Source organism: Pholcus phalangioides, unplaced genomic scaffold, assembly GCF_987345545.1.
Source record: "Pholcus phalangioides strain wild (caught in Gottingen) unplaced genomic scaffold, Ppha-v1.0 ptg000013l_1, whole genome shotgun sequence".
Lineage (NCBI taxonomy): Eukaryota > Metazoa > Arthropoda > Arachnida > Araneae > Pholcidae > Pholcus > Pholcus phalangioides.
Window position 1 is genome coordinate 2,808,708 of NW_028301606.1, and position 15,992 is coordinate 2,824,699.

The following is a 15,992-nucleotide window of genomic DNA, read 5'->3' on the forward strand; positions in this document are numbered from 1 at the left end:
CCATAATTTTGTAATGGTGTTCTCACCTTAAATTTGGTGGGGGGCTCGTGATAAGATTTGGTATTGTGATTTTCTAAAGTAAGTAAGTTACTCATATATGGAATTGATAAGCGCGTACTTCCAGCTTGGTCGGAAGGACCCTATAAATCACTATTAGGATCCCGTGTATGCTGTTTAGGCAACCCCGAATCTCTTTCAAATTCTTATGAGCTCCGCTGAGCTTGCCATTTTTTCTGTATCCACAGTCTGGAGTGATGGCGCAGTCTCATCGGGCCGTAAAACTGAAACGAATTATCCCGCAGCCCAGGATATTTTAGGGGGCCCCCTCTCCCATAGTGATTTTTACACATTCATTATGTGAAAATAATATTTCTTCCGGGCCTCCAGACTGGAGCCCTGCGACCTTCCCCTTGGAAGGAGGGAGGGGAAATATGTATGTCTGACAGCACCTGTAGATATAACATATCATCAAACGCATGCAGATATATCGTCCTTATATATAAGGTCCGCTAAATTGTTTCTCCCTTCACGGGCCATATAATTCTTAAGCCTTGTTCTACACACATATCTCCACAAACCATACAAACCACGCCTGAGATGTTTCGATTCATTTCATGTGTGATTCTGAGATTTATCTACTTGCACAATTTAGTCACTTGGTGTAAGAACTCTTGAGTGTACGACAAAAGGTCTGGACATGATCTAGTGCGAAGGCCAGTGTCCACCGAATCAGGTAAAAAAAACGCAAAATATAATCGCTGTTGATACCTTAGAGGGAGCTCTACTTTTTGTAATAAAAAGTGAAAATCTTGAGTAGGCGTATAGGGGTGTGATTTTTGTATGATTCCATATAATTTTCATTTCATTTTGACGTCTGATTTATTCCAGGAGCTTTATTAAAGGGGTTGATGCACGATTTCAACTTCCGATGCTTTCCTATGGGAAAAATCTTTTAAGGAACATTTAAAAACTTTATGTTCACTTTAGGCACTCATTTTTTTTTCTTAAATACTATGGATATTTTTATACTATTTAATACGAGATTTAAGAGTTTTAATTGTTGGTTTTTTTTTATCGAAGTTAACTTACCAATATTAATTTACCAATTAACTTCAACAACATGCAGCTTTTTAAAAAATCCCCAAAATTTACCCATATTTTATGTCATGGAATGTTTTAAAATTTTAATAAAAATTCTTCGTGTTAAAGTATGTAACACCATAGTGCTGAGAGACACAAATTTTCAAGACTTTTGAATGAGTATTGTTCGGAAAAAATGTTTCTCATCTACCAAAAGAAGAACATTTTAATGGAAAACAGCATATATATATATATTAATGCCTGCCAGCAGTTTATACTAAATATTTTAAAAATATTTCTAGTACAGGGTAGAACAAAAACTTGAACGTAGTTGGACGCAGAAAGTTTCATAATATTTGTAATTTGAAAATGTGATTTTCAGAAAATTCGCGTGCTCCAACTTCTTTAATATATATCCTTCGTCAGTTTTCAATATACAAACTATAATAACAGTGTTAAACAGCTGTTGCATTGTTTCTCGCATAATCGAATACCCCGCTTAAACGGATATTGCGTGTACTGGAAACGTATCCGTTTAAACGGGGCCGAATGTATCTCGTTTTGCTGCTTTAATCGCCATCTACTGAAAAGACGGATTAAAAAATGGCATTATAGAAAATCCTAATTCCATTTCCAATAGAACAACTAACGATCCAAAAACTTCTAAGCGTGATTTATAATTAATTCTAATTTGCCGCACTCAATATCTCAACACTTTTTTTTTCTTAACCTACCTCACACATAGGCCTGCATGCACGGAAAAGTGTCACAACAAAATAACAGCCACGGGCTTTGCTTTTCGTGCGTAACCAAAAAAATCCATCACCACCTAAAATACAATATGGACGCCCAGTTCATTTGGATTGCAACGAAATACATCAGGCTTGAAATATTCCAGGTGTCCACTGCCTACCTACCCACCAACTAGGCCTTTTCTTTCCTGCAGACAAAAAAGAATAACCACATCAGTTATCATAATTACGACCGGCATTATCTTGTGGTTCCCTTCTGTACAGAATTCACAATGGCCTGCATGTCATTTTTTTCCCTGCCTCCCGTTTGTCGCATTGCCACATTACGCCCCGGGCCCTAAAGACAAGGGCAATAAAGCAGCAGCAGCAGCAGTGACTTGGGGCACACACAGACATATAGTAGGACATACGGTCTGTGTTGAGTCATTGTTGCATGAAAACTTGCTTTTGAAGTGTGACGACGCTAGTCTATTGGTCCGGTCATGTTCATGGACTCCTCCTCTTATGACTGTCTCTGGACGAATCAGGACCGTCCCTGTCATATCTCTATTCTCTATTTGCCTGTCTTTCTTTTATGTAATGTTATTTTATGGGTTTTGAAATATTTGTTGAACAAACGGAATAATAATTAGCCCGTGGAGAGAGGGGATAGGCGGAAAAAAACCAAAATCGGTGCCTTTATTTTCATTGTATTCGGCGTTGGTTTTGTAGGCCTTGTGTGATGTGGTGCTTTTTGGATTTTTTTAACATGTTCGACAAGGTGTTTCCCGTCATTACACGATAGTTACCGAAAATAAGTCATCAGGTAAATATAGCGATATTTTCGTTTGGTTTGTGATTTTACAGTGATACCTGTTTAAGTTTGAAAGGAACGTTAGAGCTTGTGATACATTCCAGTTTCGTGCGAATTCATGCCATAGGCATAAACTTGTTTAAGGCCCATGGGCCTGAGCCCTCTCTCCCTATATTTGCAACCATCTCCATAATACCCAGAGCCTATTTCTCACAGGTTTAGGTTCTGGGCAAAATGACTATTTCGCCCCCCCCCCATCTGGCTTACCAAGTTTATATGCATCATTCTTTGAAGCAGAGGCGGGAGGAGGAGATGTTCATAGAATATTTGTTGATAATTTTGTGAGAAATTAAAATATCGAAAGCAGATGCTGAGTTTGAGGCAATAAATTTCTGGGCAATAAACATGTACCCCTTTCTACCATGCCAGAAACGCGCTAATAATACTTGTAGAAATATTTAATTTCAGGTCGTACTACAGGTACCACTGACTTTTACATGCAATGTGTACTTTATGAGCCATTACGTGTTTGAATTCTGATTCGTTTTCCTGAAGATACATCACAGCCGGTCTAGTAGGCTACTCAAAAGACGAATTCTTATGCATAGAATGTCGTTGGATTTGTCTAAACAAGATAAGATACTATCAAATTTTATTCACGTCTTGTATTTAATGAGATGCAGACGTTTTGAACTGTCATTTATTTTCGTGACGGTGAGCTGAATTCTTTGAGTTTCCAGCCGGGTATGTCAGGAAATGCTTCTACAAACTCCATGAAAATATGATCAGCATCAATGCTTATCATTGTAGTCATTGAAGATGGGTAAAAAGTCAAGTAGAACGAGAGTCAATTCTTCGCACGCCCTTCACAATGACTCATTTCCTTCTCATTGTGAAATTTCACTTGAGAATAATATTATTGTGAAACACAACTTTCTTCGTGCTGTTCCGCCATCTTTGACGTTCAAGAACGTGTGCATAATACATACAACCCTGTCGTTCTAGCGGGAGATCTTTGTGTGGTAGCCAAAAAAATGGAAAAAAAAAATCGAAAAATAGACCCCGAAAGGGTGCATATGGCCATGGTATAATCATTCTTTTGCCCACCAGCTGTGACAAGAGCCGACTCGAACCCTCGCTCCAGTGAACTCCTGAAAGTTGAACCTCCCCTGCCCCGTGAAATCATGGTTATGATTTTTTTTCCTGCCTTCAAGGGCGTGTACTTTGAGATGAGACAGACATACAATCTCTCTCCATGTAGGAATATGCATGCATGCGTACCTGTGTTCCAAGACAGGCAATTCCCAGTTCATCCCAGCGGGATCCTTGGCTAGTGGAAATGGTATCGTTAATTTCGAGGATCCTTTCGGCAGGTCAGCCATTATTCATTTTTCCCCCTTAAAAAAAAAATGAGAGAAGAATGGGCCTCTCATTTATTAGGGCTAATTTTTCATTCACGGGAATTTCCCTCCTTGCTTTAACAAGTACCCGATGTACATTAATACTATTAAATGTCGTACACGCCCTGCTTCCTAAATTTGTTTTTTTCCTTTTACTTTCAGTAGGTGTGACGATGGACGCGTGATGTTAATAAGTTGTTGTTATTATTGCTATACATGAGATGGGATTTTTTTTCCACGTAATAATAATAATGCGTCAAAAACAACCTGATAGAGTGTTTGGATATGAATAACATTCTTTGGGTGATTATTTTTTTTCAGGGTAATTAAAACTGCGGAACGTAATACGTAAAATGGATCTATGTTCCAACACGGTTGATATGAATCAAATATATTATTTGATATGGTATTATCAAATATCCTTATTTAAGGATTCCAGTTTTATTTCGATTGTTTTGTCTCGTTGCAGTCGTTTTTATGTGATAGTGATCCCAATAGTGGTCATGAAAGGGATGACAGGGCTTTAGCCTGGGGGCTCGTGGATCGATATTAGTATCATTCGAATTTTTAAGCTCTAAATTTATCAGAAAATTAACTTGATCATGTTACGGTAAATGTGATAAATCGGTTATTATGCATACTAACAGGGCTGGACGAATCGCGAAAAAATCGAAGCGCCAAAATTTTTTTTACCCTAAAGAAGATCTAAAATAAAACTTCAGGACACAGTGACACTCTTTCGTGTCGGCAGATATGCCGCTATAAATTCAAAACATTTTGTGCTTCTCTCAGCCTGTGCAATTGAGTAACTACACAAAGGGTGCCAATACTAATTTTTTTGTCGCCATGGCTATCTGGCGCATGGGATTTGTACAGATCTGCTTACCAATCGTCTTGGTAAGTTTGATAAATTTATCACTTTTACCGGGGAATACGCATAATACCCAAGCGTCGTTGGTAAATTTGATAAATACAAAAAAAAAAAATCCAAATGAGTCTAATATCCGTGAATAATGATAACAAATTTTACGATCGTACCTCGATATAATACATGTAGGAATCATCATGTATAGTAAACATCATATGGTATGATATATCATGTTTACCAATTTGAATTTAAGTCTTGACTTTACTAGAAAAATTTAAGCTATAAGTTCAAAGTGATAATAATCTTTGAGATCGGTAATATTATTGATTATCCTTAATTAATTATCAATTGTATTATTATTACTTATATTGATAATTATTGATTGATAATAATTTCTTTTATAAGTTTATATATCAATTTAGAACAATAAAATCAATTTAAGCTGCCAATTTGTGGCGAAATTGAGCTTTTGGAGTAGAGGTTTATGCTACAAATTTAATACAATATATCTTTGTCTTAATTTTTGCCATAAAATCAGTTGGACCTATAAATTCACGAAGAAATCTATTTTAGCAATAAATTTACTGTATACTTAAAATTTATTGCTAAAATCGCTGTTGGAAGAAATTAATTTATACTATAAACTGAGACAACTTTATGTACGAATTTTGAAAAGAATTTGGTTTTCAAAAACTTTTAAAAAAATTTAAAATGCTGAATCATGCAAGAAGCTACATTACAGACCGTCAAACCGAAAGATACCCAGGCCAAATCGCCATATGGCAATATCGGCTCATTGTCCACACGGACTGGATACCTCTGGCAATTTATTCATAAAAAAGCATACATTACAAAATATACATTACAGACCTATCATTAATTCAAAAAATATCGATTGATATTTCAATGAGATTTATTTGAAATAACAATATTAAATTTTTCGTACGTTCCCTTAAATGTAGAAATTACCTCACAAAAACACTAGCATCCTAAATACAAATATCCCGAAAATAAAAAGGAAACATCTCTAAATGATAGCATTAGTACCTTATTTGAATTTCGATTTTTCTCTAAAATAAATCTTAAATTTCGTGTATGTACTTTTTCTTAAAATTATTATTATTATTAATTATAAATTAATTATTTATTAATTATTAAATTATTATTTTCTTTAAAATTATGTACCAAAATATTTTGAAGTATTTAAAAAATTAGGATTTCAAAAAAAAAGAAAAAAAATCAAATCGTTAAAGCAATTAATTAATTATAGAATAATTTCGAAAGTAAATCCTATTTAGTATCTGGAATTACAAAATGAAAACGGATTATACGAATAGGAATTGAATTTGAAACTTTTTTAAACTAAGAATATAATTATTTGAAGTACATTATGGATAGTAATTTTTACATTGATATTCTATCAGAAAAAAACTGACATAATTCCTGAAAGAAAAAAAAATGTAACAGGAAAGTTACGTTTTTTTCATGTTTAGTATGTAATATTTTTTACAACATAGACGTAGGATGATCATTTTGCGAAATATTTTATGGAAAAAAAATCATAAAAAAAATAGATTCCCATAGGAAATATTTTTCTTCATCTAAATCCGAAAATATTCCGGGAAACTGGAATCTTTTTCCTTAACCAATACATATTAGTTAGTCGTAAATTACACAGAATAATATTTGAAGAAAAATGTAATTCTCCTAGAGCTATATTTTTTTTCTTTATGCGATTTCCATATGAGCATATGTTTTACTTGATTATACGTATTTTTTCACTGGGGGGCTTCCTTCATTAGCATATACATACCTAATTTTACGCTGCAACAGCTCATGCATTTTTTTTTGGTCTTGAATTTTTTTTTAATAGTAATTATAAAAAGAAAAATTCCCCGTTAATTACGAATCTTCCATGCATGAAAAAACACCAAAAAAATGCAACTTTTTTGAATATTTAATGCGTATGTGATAGTATTTACTTTTTATCCGCGGGGTCGACATATTAATGGACTTGTTTTCTTTTGTTTCTTACCTCCATTTAAATCATGTTTTTTTACAGTCTTTATTCCACGTTAGTGCCTTGATACAACGTGACAGTATGTTGGTGTTTAGCATTTTTTTGGATGTACTGTACACACATAAAAAATTACTCTGCATAAGTCTTTTAGGGTTTTTTTTTACATACATGGTATACATTAATTTGCTTAGAAAAGCTATTTTTTTTCATCCATGGATTAAGTAATTGGGTGGTTTTTATTAAAGTGATTAAATGGTACTAGATGGGACGAAAGATGTTGAAATGTCAACATGTTGCACGGGATATGGCTTGTGAAATAATTTATGATAATTTCAGGAATTTATTTACATTTGAATCATGACCTCTAGAAAATCACTGTTTTCGGAGGCCCTAGAATCCAATGTTTCTCTCTCTTTTTTTTTTATGAGGGCGAGTGAAATCTTTGTACAGGAGGGGGAGGGTGCACAAGAATGTGAGCCTTTAGTCTAGTGAGTACACGACTCTTTAATCTTAATTTACATTAGAATTGGCGAGGCGAGGGATTAACAGACTTTTTACAGTCATGGATCCCGCACCATAGATCAGTTGTTCTTAATCATTTACGTTTTGGCTATCTTTGTGCCAATAAGATTATGTCCACAGACCCCCCCCCCTCCCGCTTATAAAATGAAGGCTACGGATCCACAGTACCTATAAAATGAAGGCTACGGACCCCGAGCACAAAATTATAACTTATAGCAATATAAAAACCATGATTTAATTGTTTTCTCTAGAAAAAAAAAAGCTCACAGGACCCTGAGATCTCTCCAAGGACCCAAGGGTTCTAGAAGTGCTTAGAACTTCTGCCCAAGCGACTGTGAACTTTCTGTTCTCATTTCTCTAATGGTCATACATCCATGGCCGTAACCTGGCAGTGTTCGAAAAATGCTGAATTCCTATTTATCATTAACCGTAGACGCCCGCCAATATCCTCGACTTCAAGACCAGAGCAAGAGGGACGACTGCAGGGTCCAACCCCTCTCCCAAATGTGAGGAAAATGACAAATATATGGGAAAACATGGTTCTACTGTTCTACAATTTAGTCCCGTTTCCCGAACACCAGTGTGACTTCCCAGGCTTCCTGGGAAGCCTACACTTTGAGAGACATTGTTTCAGTGCAATCTCTGCCGGGAATGAAACCGCACACCTTCAATTTTTACATTTCCAGGTGTGTGGCACCATGAGGAATGGGACAAAGATTTTAGAATATCTTTTGGCACCCACTGATAATTTTGAGGTAGGCGGTGCTCAAAACACTGGGTTCCTTGTCCAGCGTTATCTGCACTGAAGATATATACCGCAGTAATAGACGGCACGTCTGCGTAGAAATTCAACTCAATCATGAACGACGTAACACCAAGTAGAACGTCCCGGGCGGCAAAAATCCTACTGAGTAATATATAGGCCCTGCCTGTGAGTAATATCGGCCATGCTAAAATTCGGTGGTTTCTTTTGAAACCATTTTATGGAATCCTAACAAGCAGTCAATGATAGAAATCTTTGAATGTTTTTGAAAGATTTTGAAAAAATGTCTAAAAAAAAAAATCTAAGGCCTGTCTTTTTTGAAATTATGAAAGAAAAAGTCCAAAAACATGCAAAGATGTTCCAAAAATATATATATATATATATCCAAAGACATTGCAATGGGAAAAAAAATGGGAGGAGAGACTTTCAATGTTTATGCTTAAAAATATTCAAATCATAATTCTGTCTTACTAGAACTACTAATAGAATTAGTAACTTCTGAAATATATAAATTCATTTAGCGTTTTTTTTTCCATTCGTAGATTCAATATACATCGAGTGCAATATACTTTTAGGGGCTGCGGGGGGGGGGGGGAGAGGAGGCACAAAAACCATTCAAGTGCTCAGAGCCTTCAAACGTCTTAATCCGACCCTGCCTATAACTTCAATAATGGAAATATAATTCAGCTATTTCGAAAATCCCGCGCATGCGTACGGAAATTCACTATTCTCACCCCAACCCCAGGGTACACGTGAACTGTCTCTGTAATGTTTAGAGGGGTTTGAAATGACGTGTAAATCCGTTTCGAAAATAGCGTAGTTATGAACGCTTTACGGTCCTTAATCGTCGACAAGAAGAGAATCGCCAGGACAAGAACATTGACAGTTTTCTGCTGAACTAAAACATACGTCACATCATTCACAAAAAAGTGATTTTGCGCGTATTTTTCCTCCTTTGTATTATTCAGCTTTACGTTCTCCCCCCGTCGGATTCTCCGGGACAGAAAAGCTCTTCTCTTTGAGTTTTTCATTTTTTTCCAGAACAAATCTTTAGACGGAGAGGAAAAGAGTTCCTACATGAACTGGAATTCTGAATAAATAACGAAAAGGAAGAGAAGGTGGGGGGGGGGGGGGAGAGAAGGGATCCAGGACAGATTCTCAGTGAATAAGGAATGAGGATGCATTTGGAAAAGACAGACCAGAAAAATCAGGAATACGTCCAGGACAAACAAAAGGGGGGAAAAGCGTTTCTCCTTTTCCCCGGAGTGGATGGAGAAATACGTCATATCACGACACCACCGCCATCATGCTCGCGTCTTATGGAAAAAAAAATGCGGACAGTTTGGGATGCATTATTGCCACTATACATATGTATATATGCAAATATCCCATACTGGGACTACAATAAATACTTAATTTTACGGGTAGGCTTCCATCATGAGGAATGATGATATCTCCCAGAGAGACTATCGACTGAACCTACTGAATTAAGATTATATTACTTCACTTTAGCTCACTGTCAGAGTCCTATGTCATTATTAGATTATTAATCTGGAAGAAATGAAATTATTTGGTACACATTTCAGATCACGAGAAAAAGATTGTTTTGCATTGGTAATTATAGTAATTCAATAATGACCGATAGGGGAAAAATATGGCTCTGTGCAAAAATGGTGACCAAAGAAAATACGTATAGGAAATGGGATGTGAATTTTTAAATAATAATCAGGAAAAAATTTGCATCATTGAGAAAACGGCTTTCTTGAAAAAAGCATTTAGCCAGTGGCGTAGTAACTAACGGGTGAGTTGACAAAGCTCCAAGCTAAACAAGGGTCTTCAAGTTATTGAAAACTTTAGTTCTGGGTTTTCATCAACTCCGAAAGTAATTTTTTCTCATCAATAACTGTTTTTGGCATTAATTCTCAATTTATTTCTTTGGTATATTCCAAGTTCTCACAATTTCTGAAATTATTTCCCTTATTTACTCCGAATTCCTATTATTACACATTATTTACATAATTCTTTCTTAATTCTCATCAATTTTGAAATTATTCCCTTCATTTATTCTGAATTTTAATCGATTGCTTAATTATTTCCTCTACTTGTTCTGAATTCCCATCTATTCCGAATTTTTATTAATTTTGACAATATTCAAATCGATTCTGAGATTATTTCCATTTTTATATTGAGTTTTAATATGATTTTGAATTGTCACTAATTTTTATGTTTACTGTGCTCACATTCGTGTTTGGTATTTTTTCAGTGTTTTGGTATATTTTGTATATTTGGTAATTATGTATGGATGACATCATTTCTTCAAAACAATTTCTTTTTTGTGATTTCGGCTCAATCGGACTACCCAAACTGATGAATACGGCCTTGCTTTCAGCTATCGAGCGCGCTCAGATATCGACATCACCAATGCGATCGTCGAACATACGTATTACCAAACTAGCTATAATACCCGGCGTTGCCCGGGTACAAAAATGGGAAAGAAAACATGCTACGAACTTGTATAACGACAAAAATGAAAGAAAAACATTTTGCAACTTGCATAATTACAAAAATTAATAAGGGAACATGTTTCGAACTTGCACAATTGCCAAAATGGTAGAGGAATGCGGATTTGTATAATTACAAAATGCGGGAGATAAATCTGGATGATCGATATAGATTATACCCTGTAATCTAAATAATAAGGATTTTGGCCAAATGCGCCTAGCTATAATACCCGGCGCTGCCCGGGTTTTCTTTAATGAGGTTTTTTGGATCACGTGATACCTCCCTCTTTCTTTGAGGGACATACAAACCGTTTTCAAGTTGAACCAATATGGCGACTTCCTACGCGACTCATGAAAGAAACAAATCTAGATTTAAAGAAACGTAAAAAAAAAAAAAAAAATACATATATTTTTCTTTTTAAAGGGTGCTAGGTATTTCGATTCCCCACTTTGAATTTCAAATTATCTATCTCTGCCTGTTTTTGCTTCAAAAAATGCTTAATTACAGCTGTGGAATTTTTTCGATGTACTTTTTACGGGCCCATAATTAATTTTAAAGCAACCTAAACTATATGAATTTATGCAGTTGAATATTAAAAAACAATTCGCGGAGACATTAATTTTCATGCTTGAGAAGATATAAATAAAAAGTAGAAATCAATGTTATTGCATGAATATCCAACTCGAAATTTAGGTCCGGCTAATTACTTCATATTTAATCTCCTGGGCTCCGTATATCTCTAAGCGAACTCAATATTTCCAAAATCGAGTATTAAATACAATTTTTAAAATTATTGATGTGACAGAAAAGCCCCCACCAAATTTCCGCATTTCTACATTAAAATCGGCAATTTTAACACTGATTTCTATGGTGCATCATCCTTTGCCTTAGGGGCCGTTCAAGTATTACGTAAGCAAATTTTTAGCCATTTTTGACCCCCTTCCCCCACCTTGTCAGCAAAATTTCGTCATCAGCTCTGCCCCTCTGAATCCTAACTCATATTTTCATAAAGGGTGGTTGATGCATTATACAAACCCCCCCCCCCCCCCCTTGTCATCAAAAGTCAGAAAATCGGAAACTCCTCCTCCCCCATCGATGATGACGTAATACTTGAACGGCTCCTTACCCTCAAAGTGATGCTGATGATGGTGTCTATTCGAAAAGCTCTCATTACTGGGAGGATTGAATAAAGTGCCAAACCATTATAAAGGCATAAATATTATACATATACTGACAGCGTTGAAGAAATGACAAACCATTGTAAAGGCATATACACGTCTTAACGCATTGCTAGGGAACCACGGTAACCAAAGTAAACGTTCGGAAAGTGATTGTTGAGGCCCAAAAACCATTGTTGCTGGACAGTTTTTTTGCCCATTTGGGGCATTTGCCCTGGGCTGACGAAATTTTAAAGTAGCCTATCGTTCAAGTCGTGTCCCATTTGGTATATATGCGAAATTTGGTGACGATCGATCTAAAATTGTAGATTTGTATAGAGAACACACACACACACACAGAAAATCAATTTTATATATATAGATAGATTACTTCTAATAGTTTTATCTTTCCAACAGTTATGTAAATTTCATCATATAGGCCAGTTTTTCTCAAAGTGTGCGAGCGGCTCTTGGGGGCTCGCCACCTTTTGTCAGGGACATTGAGGTGAGCTGTCGATATTTAATTCACCCTATTCGGTGCTTTGAAGTGATTATTTTCTCGAGTGGTGTTCATTCAGAGTCTGGAACATAGAAATAGATACTGCGATTGCACGTGTTAAAAATAGCTATCGTTCCAGAGAGCCCATAATCTGCAAACATAACCGAAAAATACCGAATATAATCAGAAAGAAAAACAAAAAAAACCCCATAAGGACAAGAAATAATCAAATTTCTCCCGACAAAAATCTCGGAATAATCCAATATGATTTCATACACACACCCCCGTCTACCGTTACTTTGGAAAGCGTCGTATCAGTGGAACAGCGGCGATGTTCGTTTGTATAACGCGTACGCGTGCAGTGTTATTCCAAGAGGAGAAGGTTTGAGCCCTGCATCACCCATTATAAAATCAAATTTCTCGATACGACGATGCAGGGGAAATTGATCCTGGTATTGGATGGATATTTATTCCCACGGAAAAAGATAGAACAGAGAGTGAACGAAAAATAGATTTAGGCACACACACACACACACACAGTAGCCTACTATTCCACCGTAAGGCGGGATTTCACTGGAACTAACAGAGTGGTTCAGAAGAAAAGGAGAGGTTTGGTGGAACAGAAGCTTCAGCGTGTTTCTGATGACAATCACTCCTCCCAGGCCGATAGCTTTTAGTGGGATTAAAAATCTGCCTCTCACTCTCTCTCTCTCTCTTTCTCAATCTTCTGTTAGCTCAATACCGTGTGCAAGAGCAACTTGGGAACACAGACAGCAGCAGCAGCAGCGTGTGTGTGTGCCCTGATTGTGTTTTCGGGACATGAACACACCCTCGTTCTCATTTTTTTTAATCAACCATCAAGTGGATAGTCATCTAGGATATGAGATCTCGAACTCGAAAAGCGAACTTGACGGACAGGCTAAGGCTACTAAACTCATTTCCCTCCTAGCCCCTCCATGCCTAGCAAAACCAAAAAAAAAGGCTTCTACTTCTCTTCGAGATCATCTATTACATGATTGGAAGTCTTGATTGGAACTCGGAAGGGTTCGCTTTCTCTTTTTTTTTTTATTATTTACTGATCGATGTCGCCTTATCATGAAATTATGTAGAAGAGGGAGGCCTTAATATACACGGATCAAGAGTATATAAACGATCCCTGGATCGATTCCCCCTTTTTAACATCTGTGCGAATGGACTTCTCGATCGCGATATTGGATCAGACTGGTGAACGTTTGTAATTGATGATTTTGAGGGGAGGAGAATATATCCGCTCTAATTTGGGATATTGATCACCTACATGATGTATCTCTATAGTCATCACCTTAGCTTACTATCATGATACCAAGTGTACTATCGTGATCTGACAAAACTTCGAGGAGTAAAAGCTAGTGGAGAACCTAAGAGAGGCTTACACAGCACACGAGTTTGCCCATTTTGTACTAATTTTGTGCTCGCCACTACCCAACTGAACTAGCCACGTGGAATAGCAATTGAGAATTCATGATATGCTATTCTGAGCTCCAGCATATGCGTCAGATAGGTGCACTTCTTCTGATGCAGCTATTCAGCTATTACATTCAATTTTAATTTAAAGTACGTGCAGTGGCGTCTTAACGGGTGTCCCTCGAGTCAAACAGGAGCCCCTGAATTATGGAAGACTTTTAATTCTGAAATTATATACTGTATTTCTTTAACTAGTTCTGAATTTTCAGAACTTGTGAAATGATTTGTCTAATTAATTATTCATTTTAAGAAATTATGGAATAATTTATCTTATTAATTTTGTAAAGGATCCTTTCAATATAGTCTTAGGCGATGAAGTAGACCGGGAACCGGTATAACATGTAGGATCCTATGCGTTGACTTGAGTTTGGGAACGGTGAGACACAGGAAAAATTTCTGAAGAGGGAGGTAGTAGAACAGAAAAATTGAGAACCTCTGTGGTCTGAACACCCCTAAAAAATAATTATTCAAGTGCGCTCAACGTGGTGCTCATCAGAGGAGCACCTAACTGCATGCGCTCCATTTTCGTGCTCGGAAAGTCTTATATAGTCATACAAATTCACAGCGTAAATCAAGTAGCATTCACAATGAATAGCCAATTCAGAATTTCTGCACAGGTTAGGATTATCAGTTCCATGTCAAAAAATCACTAAAAAATTCAAAAAAAAAAAAAAAAAATTACAAATAGTTGAAATTGATGGCAAAACTGATTTGATGATGTCCAATGTTTTGACGTGATATAGCAGAATTATTATATGAGTGCTCATCTTCTTATACTGAATATAAACGGTGCTCAAAAGACTGGGGGGGGGGGAAACTCACACAGTACACTAGTATTTAGACGCTACAAGGTTCTTAGAATCGTCCCGTATTTTAGGGGACGGAAAAATTTTCCATGTTGTTCGGTTCTAGGGTGATCATCCACCATGGACCACTTCTAAATCCGATCCTGCTTTGTATTTGATGCGTGCATAATCCGGGATCTCGAAATGGATCGAAATTCCATTCTCACCATGTGAATGCTTCCCTTACGAAAATTCAACAAATCAAAAGAACATCCCTTTGACGATTTTCCCCGGAAACGTCCAGGACTTCATCAAAAGGAATTTACTTTTTCACAAAAGAGAACAAAACAGGTCCACCTTTTGTAAAATCAAGATACAGGCGGAGAGAGAGAGAGAGCAAGAATCTATCTCTAGGAGAAGTTAATCAATGGAAAGCGGAATTAAGTGTCCTTTTCCCAGTAAACTAGATTAATTCTCTCTCTCGGATCCTAACAGGAAAAGTAGGAGAGCGAGAGAGCGAACGGAAGGAGGAGAAATTCCCATAATTATTGTGCACCGTGCGGCAAAGCAATGGCTTAATTAAGGTTCATTAGGAGATAGCGTGTTAATTTGATTGCTTTCAAAAATCACATTATCACTAGCGACCATTTTCCTCCAACCCCCAAAAAGTTGTGTGAATATTTCTTTTCACTTTTCCACAGCAATTATATCGATTTTCCACATCATACCCGTCCCTGGTCGGTTTCTATCCAATTTAGAGATTTATAATCTTCGATACTATTATCATCATATCCTTCGGGCCATTTTAGAGCTCCCATCAATTTTTTAAAGGATGATCCCTTTTCCCTCCTGAAATCGAAGAAAAAATTTAGTAAAAATGAAAAGACATTTCGGAACAAATCGGTCTCCGAGAGAATCGGGATTCATTTCCCGGAATGTTAGATCCATTGGTGATCATTATCTAATTCCTACATGCTCAATCCATGGGCCAAATGTGAACCCTCGGAGTCATCACGAGGGACGTGGCCCGAGACCTAAAACTTAATTTTGTGGAAATGAACTAAGTAGCACGTTTACAGATCGATTGGGTATATAACTCGTGGCACAGTTCCAGATCACTCATGTGACCCTCTGTACATTTAGAGACCTCTCAAGTGATTCGCGGTGCACTTTCGAATCACTTAAATGATCCGCGGAATATTCACAGATCACTGCAGTGACCAACGTCAAAGTACCGGAACACTTTAGTGGTTCGCGCTGCAGTTCTACGCCGCCCAAGTTAACCACAATACGTTTTCAGATCATTTAAGTGGCCCACGGTGAATTTCCAGATCACTAAAAGGGACGC

The 15,992-nt window shown here is 36.7% G+C and overlaps 1 protein-coding gene across 7 annotated transcripts in view; it reads left to right on the forward strand.

Moving 5' to 3' along the window:
- LOC149078477 (latrophilin Cirl-like) overlaps window positions 1-15,992 on the forward strand; it is a 309,115-nt gene that overhangs the window by 67,398 nt on the left and 225,725 nt on the right. The window contains exon 1 of one of the 7 annotated variants that reach the window (XM_089240591.1): window positions 2,531-2,637. The exons of the other annotated variants lie outside the window; for them this stretch is intronic. The gene's annotated coding sequence lies outside the window, so the exon portion shown is untranslated. Of the gene's footprint in view, window positions 1-2,530; window positions 2,638-15,992 lie in introns of those variants that run through there. 7 annotated transcript variants of the gene reach the window in all.